The sequence below is a fragment of the Trachypithecus francoisi genome, unplaced genomic scaffold (genome assembly GCF_009764315.1).
Source record: "Trachypithecus francoisi isolate TF-2019V2 unplaced genomic scaffold, Tfra_2.0 Lachesis_group4, whole genome shotgun sequence".
NCBI lineage: Eukaryota > Metazoa > Chordata > Mammalia > Primates > Cercopithecidae > Trachypithecus > Trachypithecus francoisi.
In genome coordinates, this window is record NW_022681469.1 from 145,024,019 (window position 1) to 145,045,062 (window position 21,044).

At 46.3% G+C, this 21,044-nt stretch overlaps 1 protein-coding gene across 6 annotated transcripts in view; it reads right to left on the bottom strand.

Annotated features, from left to right (window-relative positions):
• GRB10 (growth factor receptor bound protein 10) overlaps positions 1-21,044 on the bottom strand; it is a 202,023-nt gene that overhangs the window by 156,605 nt on the left and 24,374 nt on the right. For 5 of the 6 annotated variants that reach the window (XM_033194324.1, XM_033194321.1, XM_033194325.1 and 2 more), the window contains exon 2: positions 8,795-8,964. The exons of the other annotated variant lie outside the window; for it this stretch is intronic. The gene's annotated coding sequence lies outside the window, so the exon portion shown is untranslated. The remainder of the gene's footprint in view (positions 1-8,794; positions 8,965-21,044) is intronic. 6 annotated transcript variants of the gene reach the window in all.

A 21,044-nucleotide genomic window follows, 5' to 3' on the forward strand; every position in this document is an offset into this window, starting at 1 on the left:
CTCCCACCCCTCGAATCAGCAGTCTCTCCAAAGCCCCAGTTTCTGCAGCAAAATTCTCTCGAAACTTATTTGAAGCATTAAGACTTTCCCTCATGGTCTCTTCTCACTCTCACCCTCATGGTCGCTGTTGGTGGGGACTACAATGAGGAAGCCAGGCTAAGGAGAGACACGCAACTCATCCCTGAGCCACGAGCCCAGACACAATAGTTGAACTTGGCCTGGGGCTGGGATCCCTGCTTTTGAGGCGGAAACCCGCAAAGCACAGCCGGTCCCCACCATTCCCTCCAAATCCATAAACCAGAAGGCTCTTACAGTCAAACAAGTTCAGGTTTTCTATGAAGTCAAACGTCTTCCTTTCTTCCAGTGCTTCTTTGAGCCTTTAATCTAGCAAGGCAGCTCTCAAGAGGAAAAGTGGGGTGAAGCATTTTCAAAGATGGTTTTACCCTCTCTCCAACCCTTTGGGATTTTTCTCCCTCCACCCTCCTTCTCCATTTCACCCCCAGAGCTGACTGGGCAGGCACGCACCACACTCACTGTGAGGGCTCTGCTCCAATGCTGAGAAATGGCATGCAAGCATGCAGCAGGGCAGCTCCACGGGACCCCAGCTTCTCTGCTGAAAATAGGCTGCCTGGGAGGAGAGAAGCTGAGAAACCAGTTAGCAGAATTCTGCACCTAGACCTTGGTGGATGCTCATGGGAGAAGCGGTGCATTCTGAATCTAGCAGGTGGGAGGCATGGAAGAAAGGCGGAGTGGAGACCTCTGGCCTGGGCAAGTAGAAGGAGGGCATCTCCAGGCACTGAGATGGGAAAGGTGCGGGAGATGATGAATGGGCAGGATGCATGTGCGCAGGTGGGAAATTCTAGGAGGCAGGACGCATGCACAGGTGGGATTCCAGAAGGCAGGAAGCATGGATACAGGTAGGAAATCACAGAAGGCAGGACACATGCGTGGAGGTGGTAAATTCTAGAAGGCAGGACGCATGCATGCAGGTGGAAAATTCCAGAGGGCAGGATTGTTCTCATCCCCGCCTGCTGATGCTGGTGACACTGTTATTTCAGGATGGGGAGGGAGCAGATCTGCTCTAACAACTGAATGTAATCACTCACCCCTCCCCCATCTTTAACGGGGTCCTGTGGATTCGGATTAATTAAGAGAGCCCTAGGTACTGGTTTTCCTCCTCTCTGCCTAGCACCCTGGAGGAGGCCCCATGGCCCATGACGGAGCAGCCATGTGCTGGTGTTAGAGGTGGACATCAGATAGTGCACACCTGCCTGCACCCTGCCTGCTGCAGGTCAAGTGCCACGCAGATAGACACCAGTAGGCACAACAGCCAGGGAGGGCATCACGGCAGATGCGAGAGTTGAGCTCGGGACAGTGGTGGAAATTAAGAGTGGAGAAAGGAGGTAGGAGAAATAGCATAACAAAACCAGAGGCGAAGGCACACAGAACAGGCTGGGAGAATGCAGAGAAAATCAGGGTACCAAGGATGGGGTCGGGGGTAAAAACAAGGCTTTGTGTAACATTTATGACGGGCCACGTTCTCAGCTAAGCACTGACTTCCATTTTCCTTCTCATTCTTCCTAACAGTGTCGCTGAGGAGGAGCCTGGGGCTCAGGAATGTAAGCAACCCCAGTGTTTAGCTGCTGTGGTGGGGACTGAGGCCTTTGGACCCCATCGTGCCCCGGGAATAGAGACCAGTTGGGGTAAAGGCCAATGATATCCATCTTGACCACAAAGACTCTGAAGTAAAACAATCAAGTTTCATAGAGAGAGTGAGACCCACATGTGCAAAATGTAACTCCTCTAATCCTCAAAACAGGGAAAAGCTACCAGGACATTTGTTTCCAAAAGGCCATAAGAAATCAGAACCTCTACTTTACAAAGAGGTGCTACATTAACAGACATATTAAATAAAAACTCTTGTTCTCTCACCTATAAAAGGGTGGAATGGGTCTAGACTCTACAATCTACAGGATGCCAAAATTTGTCAAACTCAAATGGTCTAGATGTTTACAAACACGTTAGTCAATTTTATATAAAATGTTGATTTTTTTTTTTTTTTTTTTTTTTTGAGATGGAGTTTTCACTCTGTCATCCAGGCTGGAGAGCAGTGGTGCGATCTTGGCTAACTGCAACCTCCACCTCCCAGGTTCAAGCGATTCTCCTGCCTCAGCCTCCAGAGTAGCTGGGATTATATGCACTCACCACCATGCCCAGCTAATTTTTGAATTTTTAGTAGAAACGGGGTTTCATCATGTTGCAGGCTGATCTCAAACACCTGACCTCAGGTGATCCACCCACCTCGGCCTCCCAAAGTGCTGGGATTACAGGCATGAGTCACCATGCCTGGCCAAAATTTAGATTGTTATAAAATTCTTTAATGTATAATTATGAAATAGAATTTTAAATAATTTTGCTTTGATAAAAACAGATTTTTTTTCTACTGGTTTTTTTCTACTCTGGCTACACTCAGCCTATATCACCAGAGCTTCTATAAATCATCTCCAGGAGTTTTTCTTAGAAACTTTGTATAATTTGCAGAATTTGCCACTTTCAAAGCATTTTTCTTCCATTGGTTCTAAACACTGCAATAACTAGGTAATCATCATCTAATGCAATCATCTACATCAATCATGCCCACTCTGGACCCCTAGTCATCAGCTCGTTGGTCTATGAAGTAATCCATCAAAATAACCATTAACAGTACAAAGAGAGGGCACCTTTGAAATGTTACCCTCTTCTCTCCTCCACCCCGTCTTCAGGCCCACAGCTCTATTACCTCTGAAAGCATGAAATGCTTTAAATGTAGGTATTCAAGCAGAGTTTGTACTTCTTATCATAAATCTCATCACATGTTATTACATTCCTCCATCTTCCTTTAATTGAAACTGTAACTTAAAAAAAATTAATCTTCTTTTCAACTTAGGACAGACTGTAACAGCCTGTTGATCCTGCTACTCCCTTGGTGAGACTGCTGCCAGGCTGGCCCCACTCTCCCGGGTGGGGGCAAAGAAAAAAGGAGAACCTATTTCATGAAGACAGTTGGAATGTCTGGCCTGCAGATTGTCTACAGAAGCACAGAGAAGCCCTCCGGCAGCTCTCCGTGGGAAAACACCCTAAAACCAGCTCCCTCTCAACCTCAGGAACTGAATTCTCTTGGGAGCTGCCAAGGCAGCAAGTTCTTTGTAAATTTTACCTTCTTTTTTTAATCATAAATTTCAAGGATGACCATAAACAACATCTTGGTCGACTCTGCTCTCACCACTCATATATAAAACCTTTCTGAAAAGTTGAGTTAACTTCAAATGCTGGACAAAGACCAAAATAAATAAAATGAAAGGGGCTTTCCTGCACCGTTTCTTGTCTTCCACCTAAGCAGGTGCGCACACGGAAGAGATATCCAACGGCTGCCATTCTCCCTCCATTTCAGGGCAATCCTGTTCAATAGAAGCTCCAATGATCACAGCACATGATGAGCCTGCCAAGAGTCTCTCTTAGGGCAAGACAAGTAGAAGTGCTAGGGAACGCAGTCCCACAATTCTAATAACCAACCGCAGAGAGAACCATATAGATGAGTATCACGCTTAGGTTTCCCACGCCCACCCCCATCTGTGAAGTCAAACAGCCTGTTGTCAATACCAGAAGAGACAAATTTGTACATCACAAAAGATACGCAAGTCCCCAATCTAATTATGCCAGCCACTTTAGAAGGAGAGCAAAGATAGCAGACACTCTGGGCAACAAATTACCCTAGGTCTCAGCATCAAGCCTGCACTCATCTCCTGGGTCCCAAAATAACTCACCACTGGTCGGAAGGATGGGTGGGCCCTTCCAAATCACAGCCTGGGCTGTCTGAGGACAGCTCTCCCGGGAATCATCTCTACCCACCTATGACGAGAATGGAGTCAACAAATAAGGGTCCACTTTGAGGGTCCACAGTGCCTTGCTTGGCCCCCAAGCCTGCAAATCAGACTCGTCAAGAATTAATGAAGGCAGTGACCCACGGGGACCGAGAGCTCGCTGACCTACCAGACAGGCGCCACGCCCCGGCCTTGGCTTGCCCTGGACACTGCCCTCCTCACCACTCCTACCCCTCTGTATCAGGCCAGAGCTCAGACTCCAGGTAGACCCACAGCCATGTCCAAACCAGATGCCCAGGACCTCAGCAGGAAGAAATCCAATCCAGAAAGAAAGAAAAAAGGAAGGACACCGCTTTCCTAGAAGCCTAGAAAGAGGTTCAGATACAGAGAGAAAGCAATCTACAGAAGCTGTGTCTGAAACAGCAAAACCCTGGAAACAAGCCAAATGTCCATCAAGAAGTGGATGAATGAGCCAACTGGGATGCATCTATACAATGGAACACTACTCAGCATTAAAAAGGAGTGAACTATTGATAGACGAATCTCAAAATAAATAGCCAGAGGCCAGATAAATTGATTCCTTTATGCAACACTCTAGGAAATGCAAGCAATCTATACTGAGAGAAAACAGATCAGTGAAAGGGTGGGAAAGAACTGCAAAGGGGCACCGGGAAGTGTGGGAAGTGATGAATATTTTCATTACCTTGGTTACTTGATGATGGTTTCACATATGTCAAAATGCATCCATTTGCACATTTTAAATATGTGCAGTTTATTCTGCTCAATGTATTATATCTAAATTGAGCTGGTTAAAAAAAAGAATGAAAACAATTTGGGGGCAGGAGGATATCAAGGAATTTGGTGTGACCAGGAATTCGGTGTGACCAAGAACAAGTGGTGTGATTCTCCTTATTAAAGTCACCTCAAACACTGAATTACTGAATGGTGAGTCTTTGGCCCTAGGGGAAATACAGAGTTAGGTTTCTATGAGCTGATCACATTTTCAACAACCAATCAATACGTAACCTCGTTTTATGTGTTTCTGTTTAAAGACACTTTACTTAAATAAACTGTTGAGATATCTCACTGGTTGATCAAGGATGCCAAGGGGCATGAATGACACCTGACCCAAGCTTCCCGGCGCAATCCAGTGAGGAGAAGTTCATACACCACAGAGTCAGGGTGTGCAGGTTAAGTGCCCCAAGTGAGGCAGAAACAAGACAATAAGAACTCCACAGAAGAATGCGAGAGGGCTCTTCTATGCGGAGGACAGTGAAGCAAAGTTATTGGGGGGGAAAAATAAGGGGCTACAAAAATAGAAAAGGATAAATAGAACCAGGGAGGCTCAAGTTACAGAAGCCAAAAGTTGAGAGGATGTCAAAAAAGGAAGGCTGAGGCAACATCAAGGTACATAAGAGTTTCTGAAAGAACTTGCCTTCGGGAAAAGCTATGGGACCTTGAGGAGCAAAACGGTTGTGTGGCACAACTGTAGAAGTTTCCTGCCCTTGGAAAGAGAAAGGTGAAAGGCATACCATTCTTGGTTAGTTTCTGAAAGTGTTTTAGTTCAAACTCTCCTATAAATGGGAAAGAACCATGCATCGGAGCATCTGGGCAGAGAAATGGTCTCTACCCTTAGCCAAGCTCTATGTCGCTAAGGTAGATTGGTGTCATGATAATGAGCCCTCCCCTGACTGCATCCCAAGGGTAAGCAGGGCCATGAGAGTTGCCCTCCTGTGTGAGTAAGAGCCCAGCAAGAGCTGTACCATCACAGCTGGGCCAGTCTCCAAGGGCCGTGAGCAGGAGGCAGAGCTCTTTCCTTGAGGCCGAGCCCCGCAAGGCAGAAGCTGCTGCATGCACACTGAGTTTGGGGATGTGATGCTTTGAACCCCAGGAAACCCTTAAAACTTCTCCCATGAGAACTAGACAAGTAATCAAAAATGGGGACAGAGGAAAGCTACACTATGGTCCCCCAGGAATCACAGGAATGAGGGAAACACTCGGAGGTCTCTTTGGGCCCAAGGGCTAATGAATAGACACTGAGACCATTAGGACGATTTGCATATTTCTGCCTCTCCCTCCTTGACCCCAAAACAAACAGGGCTGGCTTTTAGAGGCAGTGAGCAGTGAAGAATGGTGGGAGGGGTGCCCTGAGGGCCCAGCTGATTCTCCCAAGTCTAGTGCCAAGGCCATCACTACAGGGTCTGTGATTCCCACCTCAGGCCCCATCACATCCAGGCCTGGGTGCCTTCATCTAGACACTCAGCAAACTGAAGTCTACTCTGACAATAACTAGTTCTTCTCAGACTCTATTATTTTGTTTTGTAGCATCTTTCTGGAACCCCAGGGGATTGGGCTTCAACTGTTAGGTCAAGCAAAACGTGAGTTCTTAATAGGATATCTTTCTACCAGAAATACATTCCTTGCAGGCAGGAGCTGGGGCCATCTTGTGACCATGTTGCCCCAGCACTTGGACAGTGCCAGGTACCGAATGGGTGCACACGTTCACTCATTCACTTGATGGACACGAGGGAGCCCATCTGAGAGTCCCAAGTCAAGGAGAGGTTTCATGGCTTAGTTGGAAACTACTGACTTCCCAGAGCACTCCCTGGAAGGCCATGCCTCATTCAATACCTGCTGACCCCTCGAGGGACTCAAACTTGTCAAATAGGGCCACAGATGGCCACAGACTCAGCGTCTCCCTCCTGGAGGATGAAGGAGGCACCCCACCGAGTGGAGCCACCACACAGGTGGACCTGCTCCATAAGCTGCCAGTGATCATCAGATTTCAAGCCAAAAACACAAAGACTAAGTGGGAAACGAAGTTTTGTTTCAATGCCATGTTCATGCCTAGCAGTCCCTAATCAGGCAATTGGAATGGAGAGGCTGGGAAGGAGAGTTCCCTTTGAATGACACGGCCAGTAAGAAAAGGCAGGAAGCGCAAGGCTGTCAGGTGATCCAGGAAGTGGGCGCTGGGGCTGCTGAGAGATGGCCTTTTGCCATTTTCAGATATGTCTCTTCATCACTGTAAAGCCTTGCCAGAAAGAAAACTTGTCCCAAATCTCGAGGAATCTGAGCATCACTCAGAACAAATCTACGTCACCAATGAAGGATCTTGGGCAACGCACAAAGGGGCAGGAGGGTCCGAGGAGGGCAACCACCTGCCTGTGAGCATGGCATTCCCTGACGCAGCATCGCAGGGCCACCTTCCTGCAGCTCACACACCTGCCTGATGGTTCAGGCACTGCACATCATCTGCAATGAGCAAGAGGCAAGACGAGGGCCCCAGCTGCCCTAGAGCCCTGCCCTGGGTCTCAGGCATGGAAGGGTCTGTAGAGCTACCACTGGTCACAAAGAGGTGGCTTTTTCTCTGATCCATTCTGAGATAGGGAGGTCTGCTACCTTCACTTACCTACGCTGTGAGGAGGAGGGCAAAGGACCTGTTTTACAAAAGACAGTCCATCCCAACTGCACAGCCCACTCACCCGGCAAGGCAGTGGATGCTGGGGGAGGTCACAGTTCATGCATGACCAGGGCGGGAGCTGCAGGAGGCTCCAGCTCCCCCTCCTCACTGGCGCCAGGACCCACTCTATGCAGGGGCACAGACTCTCAGATAAAAAGCAATGGCAGTGTGAGCTGTCTGGCGAGAAGAAGGAAAATGTCCACATGCGCACCTTTTGAATTTAGAAGGGGATGTGTAAAATGTCATTCAGCACCTAACACAAAGCTAACACAAGGCAGACATTTGGGAAAAGACAGCCCAGAAACTTCCTACCAAGGGTGTGGATATGAGGGAAGGTGACCGGCAGGACCCAGGTCCCCCAGCCTCCCTTCAGGCCTTTGACCTGGGCTGAACTGTGTTCCCAAACATTCCTGTGTTAAGCCCTAACCCCCAGCACTTCAGAATGTGACTGTATTTGGAGACAGAGTCTTTACAGAGGTCACTAAGTTAAAACCAGGTCACAAAGGTGGGCCCTAATCCAATACAACTGGTGTCCTTACAGGACACAGACAGGTCCAGAGGGAAGAGCAGGTGAGGACACCACGAGAAGACAGCCATCTGCAAGCCCAGGAGAGAGGCCTCAGGAGGAACCAACTCAGCTGTCACCTTGACCTCAGACTTCCAGCCTCCAAAACTGGAAGAAAACAAGCTTCTGCTGTGTAGCCAGCCAGTCTGCGGGATACTGCGGGGAAGCCCGAGCTAACAGCATCCTCCCCTCTGCAGGCAAAGGCTCCGGCAGATCTGTGTGCTGAAGCCGTTCTGGCCTCAGCTTCCTGCCTGCATCTGCAGCTACCATCTCGGACCTGCCAACGGCACCGTAAGAATCCCATACACAGGGCCAACCAGGGCAAAGAGAAGGTCCATTCCCAGAAAGGGCCACCTGAGGCTGACATGCCAAGGGAAGGCAAGGGCGCCAACACTGCCTCCGGCCTCTGTTAGTTACAGGGTCCCCAATCTCAGTGCTGACTGAGGCAGGGGCACACTCACACACACATCAGCAACAAGGCACGGGTCAAGACCCTCCCACACTGTGTTCTAGCCCACCTTCAGAACAACAGCTACCAACTCCTGAGGCTCACGAGGGGCGCCCAGAGTGACCCGGGAGGCCGGCAGCGTTACCCCCACCGCATGGAAGGGCAGAGGGAGACCAGCGAGGCCCAGAGGCATGCCCGCAAGGAGAGTCTACACAGCCTGGCTCTGCTGCGGCCCAGGCCCTCCCGTCCCTACCCGACTCAGCATGGTGTTCCCAGGCAGAGCCGAGTCAAGGAGGAGAGGGAGAGATGGGAGACTCCCTTTGGGAACCCTGGAATAAAGGTTCTAGTATCAGGCCTCTACCTACAGTGACACGCATTCACTGACCACCTTAATCAATACTGAAGAGGCAACTCTCCTGCAAAGAAAGGTGCTAGTGACTAGTGTCACGTACAGGGCTTACCTGTCAGGAGTTGGCTCCGTAGCGCTGTCTGCTGGGGCAGCCACCCTGGCTTCACTGAGAGGACCCAGGTGAGGAGCTGGCTGCCGGTCACTGGGCTGCTGGTCACCAAGCCACCAGTCACTGGGCCTGCAGCTGCTGCTTCCTGCTCAGCATCGTGGTCAGCGCCAAAGCTGGAAAGTCAAAGGGGCCATCACTGAACTTCCATAGAATTTATACAAATGAACTTATATTCTGAGCCCAGGAATAAAACTTTTAAAACAGACATGAAAGAATATTTTTTTCCAAGAAGATCATTTAAAAGAGTGTTCTGAAAAACAAAACAAGGACGTGACTCCATAAGATGTAGGTTTCCAGTTGCCACGTGATGCCCAGAGACAGAGGACAGAGGGAAGATGCCCTGGGCTCTCCGCTCACTGCCCACACATCTCTATGTCTCCAAAGCATGCTGCCTCCAAGGCAGGCGGGGTACAAAGCACACAGACCTTTGCCCTCTAGCAAGGCAAAGTTCCCTAGAATTCACTTCGGGCCCAGGTCAGGGTCCTCCCAGGCTACAACCCTTCAGTCTACCCAGCATGGACCTGCCTCCATGTCAGACCCGGTCCCAGCCCACAGTGCCTGCTACTGTTCTCAGCAGAGACCCTGCTGGGCACTCTGCATGGCGCACATGTGTTCCACGAGAGGGGTGCAGAGCAGGCAGACCTGGGGTTCCAATTCTGGCTCTGATCTTTGATTCATCATTCAAGTCCTACGAACTGAGAGCTCAAGGCACGGAGCTCTCAGTTCACAGGTGTGTTCCAGGTGTGGAGAAGAGGGTGGAGACCAATTCAAACCCCTGCCGGAGGAGACTTTGTAGTGACCTGGGCAACTCACTGGTCTTCCCAGGCTCTGGTCCCACTGCAGAGCATGGGGATGAAACCCACCTCACTGAGGATTTTAATACCCTGCATTGGAATGCCACTGGATTTCAACACGTTTAAATGAAACACACAGAGAATGACTTAGCAGTGTGACTGGTACGCAGCAAGGGTGCCATCCAGGAGCCTCCTATCGCTGTTGTGCTGGAGGAGGTCCCCTGCCTACAACGTGGGTGCTCTCAACGGATCCCTCCATGAAGGAGTCAGAAGCTATATTTTCCTAATTGTTAAATAATGATGAAAATGAAACCTGCCCCTGCCTCTTACCTAACATCAAGAAGTCCTGGGCCCAGAAATAAGAAGACTAGTGTACAACTATAGTCATCAAATGGCTGTTTTTTAAAGCAGGTCCTGTAGAACATGCTTGCTAAGAATCCAGGTTCCAGAGAGTCTTGGTTCATCTCCAGATGCCACCCCTTAGCGGCTGATGTCTGGGCAAATTATTGAGTCATTGGGGCTCAGTGTTCCCAGCTATAAAATCAGTATGAAAATAGTATCTCTCTCACGGAGCTTTTATTAGGATTAAATGAGCTAATGCATGTAAAGGCTTAGGACAGGGTCCAACATATAGCAAATGTTAAACAAATGTATAGTCATCATTAACTACAACACGCCAAATAATCCTCCCATTTTCAGGTATGAAACACACCAGCCACCTGCAAGCTATGAAGCTTGCCAATGTTTACAGGGGATGCTGGTCTTTTTAGGATCAAAAGGGGAGATATGTGATACACGATTATGAGACTGATCAAAGTTGAACATCACCTGCCTATGCAAAAGCATTTTATTAAGGGTATCTGCTTTAACCCTTTTAAAGAATTTGGAAAGTATCAAGATAACTGTGTCGACGAGAATATTTCTAAGTTCTAGTAACTTAATGACTACAAGATAAGAAAAAAGGGTGCATGGTCAAACAGGTATAAGGGTCTGTAATATGGCAATGGGAACACTGGGAAATGGACTTAGGCTCACCGTCACAACAGCATATGAATCACCCCTAATTCTCATATCCTGATGTGTGTCCCATCTCTAGAGCCTAATCTTTTCCTCAGTTCTGATTCAAATGCCCAGGACCACTTCCTAATGCATCTTCAGGCATGTGGCTTCAAACGTTAAGACATGTGCTTGAAAGGTTTGCTTTTTCTCATGGACACGATCAATTAAATATATCATTGAGGTAAAGTGAAATACACTTGTCTTATCAAACCCATCACCACTTCATCCATTTTTGTCCACTTTCTAGGAAGTTGATGTTAGTCTTTACAGTTGACAAAATGAAGACAACATGATCTCTGAACCTGATAAACTGAAGAGTTAGTAAGATACAATACCTCCTCAATAACCTCAGTGCTCGCCCATCAACACACAGGGGAAAGCCTGCTGCAAACACAACCTCTCGGCTCTGTTTACAGTGGCCTCACCTGGCACCGACACCCAGACAGACCACCAACACCCGAGAGTAGACCAGCACGCTTCACACGCTGACCCGGACCACTGGACAGAAGTTACAGAGTCCAAAGGGCTCACTCAGCTATTTCCCTATCAGTCAGGAGAGATTTCTTAAGCAGTTTCCCGTTAGATATGACTTAAACTTGAGATCTTAAAGAATATATTAACCTGGGGAAAAACAAATAATGTCTTAACTTACTTTCAAAATATCCCAGAAACAAAGGGCCTTTTGATTTCTGTTTAGTATCTTTGATATCTTCCAAAAATTCCTGAGCTAATATAAAGTTTTCCTTCTGTCTAGCTTTCTCACACTAAATATTTAGAGTAATAACAGTGACTATTTAGACACTCAACAAATCCTAACTTTCATGACGAGGGTATTCAGCCTGTTCAGCCACAGAGCTCCGGAGTGAAGTCTAGGCCTTCTCAGAAGGGGACAGAATACTTTTAGTTAAAAAAAAAAATTAAGCTCCATATTGTACTGATATCAGAGACTTAAAGAGGACTGTGTTTTCCCAGAGTAAGAGGGTGCTTATGAAGACAAATTGAGAAATATGCAAACAGAATGGAATTAAAAGGAACATTTCTAAAAAGTAATTATAAAATGTCAGAATGCTATTGCCAGGACCTGTGGACAGCTTAAAGCTGAAACAACAATTAACTATGAAATACAGGCCGGGCACAGTGGCTCAGGCCTGTAATCCCGACAATTTGGGAAGCCAAGGCTAGAGGACTCCTTGAGCTCAGGAGTTCGAGACCAGTTATGGCAATATAGTGTGACACTGTTTCTACAAATAAAAACCTTTTTTAAAAAATTAGCTGGGTGTGGTGGTGGGTGCCTGTAGTCCCAGCTACTCAGGAGGCTGAGGTGAGAGGATCGCTTGAGCCCAGGAAGTAAAAGCTGTAATGAGCTGAGATCACACCAATGCACTCCAGCCTGGGTGAGAGAGTGAGACTCTGCCTCAAAAAAAAAAAAAGGCCAAACTTCACACCATTTTTATCAGGTGTATGTTCTGGCATCTTCATTCGGTAATGCAAATCCAGCAGCCACAGCTCCTTTCCTGGTAAAGATGATAGAACAGGAGGCCCACAGAAGCGGGCAACAGATGGAAGCAGAAACAGAAACCATCCCACCTCGTTGCCAACAACATCCCTCGGCACCTATGGCGGACCGGTTCCAGGACCCCAGAAACACCAAAATCCATCAGAGGATGCTCCAGTCCCTGTTATAAAATGGCGTAGTATTTGGATATGACCTACACACTTCCATTCACTTTAAAACATTTCCAGATTAATTACAATACCTGACACTACGTAAATGCTATGTAAATAGCTTTTATGCTGTATTGTTTTGATTTGAATTATTTATTTTACTGCTGTATTTGATTGTTTGGGGGGTGAATATTTTTATCCATGGTTAGTTGAATCCAAGGATGTGGAACCCACAGATGCACAAGCTGTGGAATAGGAGAGCGGCTGTACTTTCAAATCACCAAACATACAGAAAGGCTCAGCAGCAACTCAGCTGCCAGAGACCCATTCATCTGGCCCAATCCTAGGAAGGCCCTTCTTCCCTCACTAACCTGTCCACCAGCAGACACCAGGAGAGGGCCATAGAGACAGTGAATGGCCAGGGGGCAGAGCACGGACACCCCAGGAGCAGCCTCTGAATTGCCACCATCAGTAACACCAACAAAACTTAGCCAAAATGTGTAAACAGGCCCAGATTCCACCTGGGTCTCAATTTCAGGTTCTAGCTGGACCAACAGGCCCAATAATCCTTAGTGCGGGGCCTCCAGGAGCCACCAGCCGAGCAAGCACAAAGATGGGTTAGCCAGAGAGCGTGCTTCCCCCTATGGCCATGCAGGCCAGAAGCACAGGGAGGCCAGAGGCTGCCTACCTGAAAGAGGTAGCACACTGCTCCAAAACTAGCCAGAGGCCAGCAGAGTGGAGAGAGGCAGAGGAGGACACATGCACAGAACAGCGACTGAGCAGAAAACCTACAGAAAAGACCACACTCACAATAGCTTACATACATAGGTATGCATATTTTAGGCTAGCCCTAAGAATAATCTTATACAAACCATAAAATATTACAGCACTTACTTAGAAGATATAAAAATACCTAAATGAATGGAAATACGCTAAGTTCTCAAATGGAAAGATTAAACATCATAAGGATTAATTCTCTTAAAAGTAATATAAATATCCAAAACAACTTTATAAATGAAATGCAGTATGTATCTATCTACATTCAGGCAGTTTTTTCTTAGAACCAGTGGAATACTCCTAAAACTAACAAAATAAGTGGTAAGATGGTCAATCACAGAGCATTAAGGGAGAATTACTTATCATTTAGCAAAATGCACCCTAAAGCAAAAGTAGTTACAACAGTGTGTACTTGGCACAAAAATACATGCCACTGCTCATCCAGAAGAGTCAAATCTGCAAACACAAACGTGAGTATTTTTATCATGGCACCACGTGCTACACAAGCTACACTAAAACAAGAGTGGGCACGTGTCTTCACTCCATAACCGAGCATATAAGATCCCTGGGACTAGAATCCCACGGCTCGCAGCCATTCCTGACTCTCCAGATGATGCCACCCAAGATGGTGGTGACAGCTATGATAACTGTACTCAGGGCAATAGCAGCCACCCTTGATTGACAACCTATTACCTGTCAGAATCTTATCAAATGCTTTACAATCTCTCACGGGAGGGTTTTTTGAAGATCAAATTGAAGGCAGTGAAGGCCTGTGAGACACAAAACATAACATGCAAAGATTGGCGGTTTTTAATTAAGAACAACTAGATGTCAATCCTTTGAGGCAGCAGTGTTACCCCATTTTACAGATGCAGAAACCAAGGCTAGGAGATGGTAATTATACGCCAAGGCCACACAGTTATCAATGGCAGAGCCAAGATGCAAGTCAACAGCTACCTGGATGTATGAAACTCTGCCACATAGTTTGTGATTTTAATAAAATATAATTTGTATGATAAGGAAAAAAATAGAAAACTTTTGCAATAATTGTAAAGTTTCTCTTCATTTTGATTCTTTCAATCACTTGCTGGAACAGATTTTTCATTTCCTTTTAGGGAAAAGAGAATCTACAAGAGTGAGCCTGAAATCCAAAGCACAGAAGAAAACAGAATTTCTTTTAAAATCCCCTGCATGCCAGGAATTAAAGATTTTAGTGATGAGATATAAATAAGGAACCCCCTTAACCTGAAAAAAGGCATCTATCCAAAACTTCCAGCAGGCAAGTGGCACACATAATGAAGCAGCACAAATGACGTCCCCACTAAAATTAGGGCCAGAAAGCTCACAATGGCAGTATCAGCCATAACTAGGGGTCTAGAAAATATAGTGAAGTAAGAAACAGAAACAAGGTGTAAACGTTGAATTGAAAAAGATTTTTAAAAACCATCTGATATGGTTTGGTTCTGTGTCCCCACCAAATCTCATGTCAAATTGTAATGCCCAGTGTTGGAGGTGGAGCCTGGTGGAAGGTGACTGGACCGGGGTGGTGGATCCTTCATGAATGGTTTAGCACCATCCTCGTGGTGCTGTTGTGATGGAGTTCTCACGAGACATGGTTGTTTAAGTGTGTGGCACCTCCCCCCACTTCTCTTCCTCTTCCTCCAGCCATATAAAACATGTTGCTTCCCCGTCGCCTTCCACTTTGATTGTAGGTTTCCTGAGGACTCCTCAGAAGACGAGCAGATGCTGCCATGCTTCCTGTCCAGCCTGCAGAATCAGGAGTGAATTAAACCTCTTTTCTTTATGAATTACCCAGTCTCAAGTATTTCTTTATAGCAGTGCAAGAACAGACTAATACACTATTATTTACAGATAAAATGTAAGACCATGCACTGAAAAATAATTAGAACCGATCTGAATGTTTAATAAGATCGAGATCCCAGAGCAAGCTACAAACCCTCCCCAGCCCTTCTGCACAGCAGCTCCAAGACACCTAGGAAGTCTAATGGTGAAAATTATTTAATTCGCAGAAGCAACCAAAACAACACACTTAAGAATATACACGCGACCCTTTGAAGAAAATAAAAAATGTTTGAGGAACCCAAAAGAAGATCAGAAGGGTCAGAAACCCAACATCTCCTTTAAAGGGAAGCCCTCCCATTGCTGACTGCCACTCCACCTCCTATCAGTGAGTTAAAGCAAAATCATCCCAAGGAAGGCTCTGTCTTCAAGGAACTCAGCTTGCTGATTTACAGATACAGGAACAGACATGTCCATCCAAGAATACGGTAAGAGAATGCAGCCAGAGGTGAATGATGACACATAAATTAAAAATAAGATCATGGATAGCCGGCAACTTATGCTCACTAAGATCCAACGGTCATATCCTCACCTCCCATATGTGCCTTAAACATTACAAGAACTACTGAACTACTAAGAGATAGTACAGAAGAATAATGTCATAAAATCAGAGTGAGGAAGATCTTCATAAGCAAGATTCTTAACCTAGAAGCCATGAAGGAAAAACTAACTTCTGTTCATCAAAAGATCCTATAGACAAATCAAAAGACAGGCAAAAAGCCTTGGGACAAAATATTTCCATTACCACGCAGCCAACAATCTGCATTTAATCTCTTCTTTATTGAAATAAGAGATAGGATATAAGCAGCCCAACATAAAAATGGGGAAAGGACAGAAGCAAACAATTTGCAAAAGAGACATGTGAAACACGCTAAACTTCACTAGGAACCAGGGAGACATAGACAAACATGTGAGCTATAATCAATAGTTGAAAATTAAAAGGACTGGGACTACCCAGAGTTGAGGATGGCCTGAACAACAGCAGGGCTCCCCTAAACCAGAGATGGGATCACACTGCACAGGCATGGGGAGGCCTGCTGGAGTGGGAGCAGCAGTTTTCAGACTTTAGTCTTAGGCACAGGCATCCTACTTGGAATAGCTTATCCTACAGAAAGGCTCACATGCATGCACACGTGTACATACACACAAACACACACGGAATGATTACTACACACTTTAATACAGAAAAACTGGAAGCAACCTAAATGTGCCTGTCCAAATCCCTCCTCTCCCCCAGTTCATGGAACCCACCAAACTGCACAAGGCAGAAACAAGAGTTGTCCATTCCCAACTTTCTCTTCTGCCTTCCGTCCATGCAATCCACTAGCCCAGCTCATTGGCTGCAGAAGCATCTGAGAGCCATCCACTCCCTTCCATCTCTGCTGCCAACTCCAGGCCTTTGCCCCTCATCTGAACTGGGACTCAGCTGCCCTGTCTCTAAGCATCCTCACTGCTTCCCATTCAACCAGCCCTAGCTCTGGGGAGCCCTTGAGATGACACCATTGCCCTCTGTACTTCAAATGCACCCAACTTTTCAGCGACAGCTGCCAGGCCTGACCCGTGTGGCTCCTGCCTCCTCTCCAGGCTGCCCAGACACTGCTGTCCCATGCTGGAGTCACCTCGCTCACCAGCCTGGCCTCCTCCAGGTTCTCAGACTCTATCCTCCCTCATGGCCTTTGCATGCTCTCTGCCTTGTATTTGGAATTTTTTCAAACACCCACGGCCCTAGTTGCCTTCCACCTTCCCCTGCCGGTAGCCTCCGCAGAGCATCAAGGCTCCCCATCCACCCTGTCCTGCCCTGTCCACTCTGAGGTATCAGGCCGCCTGGCCCACTCCAGAGTCTCTCCACACAGGTCTATAGCTCAGCCCTTGGCTGCCTCTTCTTCTCCAGAACACATCAGGCTTGCTAGCGCTGTTCTTCCTGCCAACTTTTTTTGTGTCCCTTTCCCCAAGAAGAGGTAGCTCTGAGGCCGAGGACCCTATCTGTCCTGATTACTGCTGTATCCCATCTCTGAGCACAGGGCCAAGTGGCTCAAATCTTTGCTGAACTCATGGAAAAAATGCCTGGACAGGAGCCGACTTAAATATAGTAGAGCACAGTACTCCTCCAGCATGGGAAGCAGCCTGGAAGGCATGCAAAAGCTGTAAAGGAGCCACGGGGACATGAGCTCTGGTCTGTGGGAGGCGGCTGTGAAAGTGGCTCGGAACCCAGCCTCCACCAGCTGGGGTGGGGGCAGCCTGCACAAGCGCTCAGCCACTCTCTGCCTCAATTTCCTCAACTGTAAACTGAGAACAAAACAGTACCAACCTCATGCAAGGATGAAATGATGCAATTCCCACGGAGTGCTTCACACAGCACTGACAGAAGGCAAGTATTTAATAAAGAAGGCAAAGAGCTAAGCACCAAGAATAGGCAACACTGCCATAAAAAGGGGAAAGCAGCATATCTGTGAGTGTCTGCACCCAGGAATTCCAAACAGAGAAAATGAGAGAAACTATCTGCAAAATACTCATCTGACAAGAGATTAATAACCAGAATATATAAGGAGTTCAAACAATTCCACAGCAAAAAAAAACAAGTAATCCGATTTTCAAAATGGGCAAACCGTGAACAGACATCTCTAAAAGAAGACATACAAATAGCCAACAGCTGTTTCCAAAAAATGCACAACCCTAATATTTATCAGGGAAATACAAATCAAAACCACAACAAGATATCATCTTACCCCAGTTAAAATGACTATTATCAAAAAGGAGATAATGGATCCTGGGGAGAATGTACCAAGGGGGACCCCTTGTATTCTGTTGGTGGGAATGTAAATTAGTGCAGCCCCTACGGAGAACAATATGGAAGTTCCACAGAAAACTAGAAATAGAACTATGATATGATTCAGCAATTCCACTGCTGGGTATACACCCAAAAGAAAGGATCTGTATCAAAAAGACACCTGCACTCCCATGTTTACTGCAGCATTATTCACAAGAGCCAAGATATGGAATCAATCTAAGTGTCCAACAACAACGAACTCATTTTAAAAAGGTGGTACATATACACAGTGGAGTGCTATTCAACCATAAAAAAGGAGTGAAATTCTATCCTTTGCAACAGCATGCATTAACATGGAAGACATTATGTTAAGTGAAATAAGCCCGGCATAGAAAGACATACGACACGTTCTCACTCATGTGCAAGCTATAAAGCGGATCTCATGAAGACAGAGAGTAGATTGGTGGTTACCAGAAGACTGGGAAGAGTAGGGGGTATGGAGGATTAAAAAAAGTTGATTAATGGGTACAAATACATGGTCACCTTATTGATTTATGTAATACTAGGCCTTATTCTGCTCATTCCTGAAATAAGTACACTTAATTAAATAAATCAATAAAGTGACTACAGTCTACAATATTGTACACTTCAAAATAGCAAGAAGAGAAGAATTTGAATGTTTCTAAAGTTAAGACAAATATTTAAAGTGGTGGGTATATCAAATACACTGATTTGACCTTTAGAATTACATGAATGCATTAAATTACCTCATGTACCTTGAAACTATGTTTATCTATTATGCATCAATAAAAAAGTAATTAGTTAATTCCACAGAACAAAAGAGCCAAAAGAACCCTAAACACCGACCTCGAAGGAGGGCCATGAGGAGTGAAGTGGGAATTTCACTCTCTACAGACTTCTGGGTTTGACTATTTAAAATAAAGATCACAAATTACTCATGCAACTTTAAAACTTTAAAATGTATCTAAGAAAGAAGGTTTTCATCCAGTTTCAGGCCAAGGGTCCTATATGCTTCTCCTCACACAAAAACCTATACTCAGGGTCCCTTGTGATCTCCCTCCGTCCTTGTGGAGGGCTCCCCCTCCCTTTCTAGGAATTCCAGAGAAATCACTGCTCTATACCTAAACACAATGAGGCTATTAAGTGCTTGAGGCCAAGTCACATGAATATTAACTGCACAGGCCTTTTTCTTCTATACAGGCAGCTTCTGGAAATACTGAAGGACTTTGCCCTTCTATTTTCTTTTATTTTTCTTCCGTTCTTTTCCTTTTCTTCTTCCCTTAAAGCAGTTTTTTAAAAAGTTAAAGGAGTTAAAAAAAAAAAAAAGGAGTTAAAGAAAAAAAGATACACCTCAAAGTAAAGAGGAAAGACATTCTTGCTTGTGGAGGAAACATAATGTAATCGTAATTGTTAAAACTATGTGAGGAGTAATAGTTTGGAGTGAAGAGGCGTGCACAGTTGATTAAGATCTCTCCTCTCCTCAATGAAGAAAGCTGTGGGGAAACAGTCAATGTGCTTTGGATGCTTTATCACCACCCCCAAACAGCCAGTTATCAACATTAGCCCATCACCAGCACACACCCCAGAGCCCAGGAGGGCCTGGCATTCTATTCTAAAGATGATGACATCTTTTCATTCTCTATATCATTAGTACATTCAGAAAGTAACTACTGTGTGTCCTACGTTTTCAGGGCAACATCTATATAAACATGTATAAGGAAAACCAATCCTCAACTCAGAAAATCAAGAATTTAGCAAAGACAATAGAAACATAGGGTTCCTACGAACAGGAAAGGTTGATAAACAATGATTAATGACTCTGAAATGCATCACTATCATACAGTAGGCAGGTCTCACAAGATTGAAAACTGACACAGGGTATGGACATATTAAAAATGACTTTATCTAGCAATGGAATCTAACTTTTCTGCAGTACTGTTTTTTAATGAGTGTGCATGATCTCCTGTATTTAGTTCTCTTGGTCTCCCGCACAGACTGGTGCAACATCCTCCGAGGTACCCACTGCCTGGCCACCGGGAAGTCCAAAGCAGGAGTACCAGAATGCCCACCCAGATGCCCAAGGCAGGAGTACCAGACTGCCGGCCCCTCTGGCTCTTGATCCTCCAGTTCCAAAAGGACACCTGAATCCAAAAGGTATAGGGCAGGCAGGTGCAGGGAAGCATGGGACACCTCAAGAGTAGGCTTACCAACTGCAGGGAGAGTTCTGTATTGCTTCCTGCCTCCAAATGCAGACGACTTCCATTCTGGTGCGGCCTCTTGTTATCTGCCTGCCACAAGACCATGCTCTCTGGCCACACAGTCACACGGACTCCAGGGATGCTCCGCAGGAAGCACAATGCTCTGGTCTGGCCAGATCTGGCCCACTTTGAGGCCCACATCCACCCATCACACTCTCGAGTCACAATGTGGCCGCCCCCATGCCATACCCTCCATACGTACGAGAGTCCCTGCGGCTCCCAGCCAGCTGCGGGTACAACTCAGCTCCCAACCCATCCTTGAGGACCCAGAGACGGTTCTTACATCGCCCTATCCAGGTATCTTTCTTAAATCAGACCCAGCAGTGAGCCACTAGGCCCACCATGTTGGGGACCCTGTGCCCTACACTGGGCTGCTCACACCTCGTTGTTCACAGACATGACCCATCCACCACTTTGCTCCTATGTCACGATCCAGAAGCCCAAGCTGTGCCTCTCAATGACCTGTTCTGTCTTCCTGGAACTGGGGAGACCAGTTGAGGAAGCAGCAGAAACCCATGATGCTCTCCAAAGCCGGTTCCTTTTCCGTGCAGAGGGCCTCAGGAGATCATCTGCCTCCTACACTGGATTTCTGAGTAAGAGCTCAGCATTCTGCTTCCCAAAAATACCTACCCAGCAGCCCTATGGTGCTGCCCAACTGGGTCCACTCAAACCTCTCCCAGCACCCCCAGCTCCATCCCATCATTGACACCTCTCAGCCCTGCAGCCACCTACACACAGCCTCAGCTCCCATAACCTAGGGACAAACTGTGCAACGACAAAGGCAAACCCTGAATGGTGCTTTAGCTAAAGAAAGTAAACAACCTGTAATTTGGCAAATAATTTAGAAAAATCAATGCCGGAAGCTCAAATACCAGATTCTGCACTAATTCTCTTTTTACCTGGCTCTTGTAATTTGAGTAGAAAAGTTTAAGACTCCATTGCTACCTCCTTCAATTCCCAAATTAAGACTTCAGTTGCCCTAATAAGGCCTT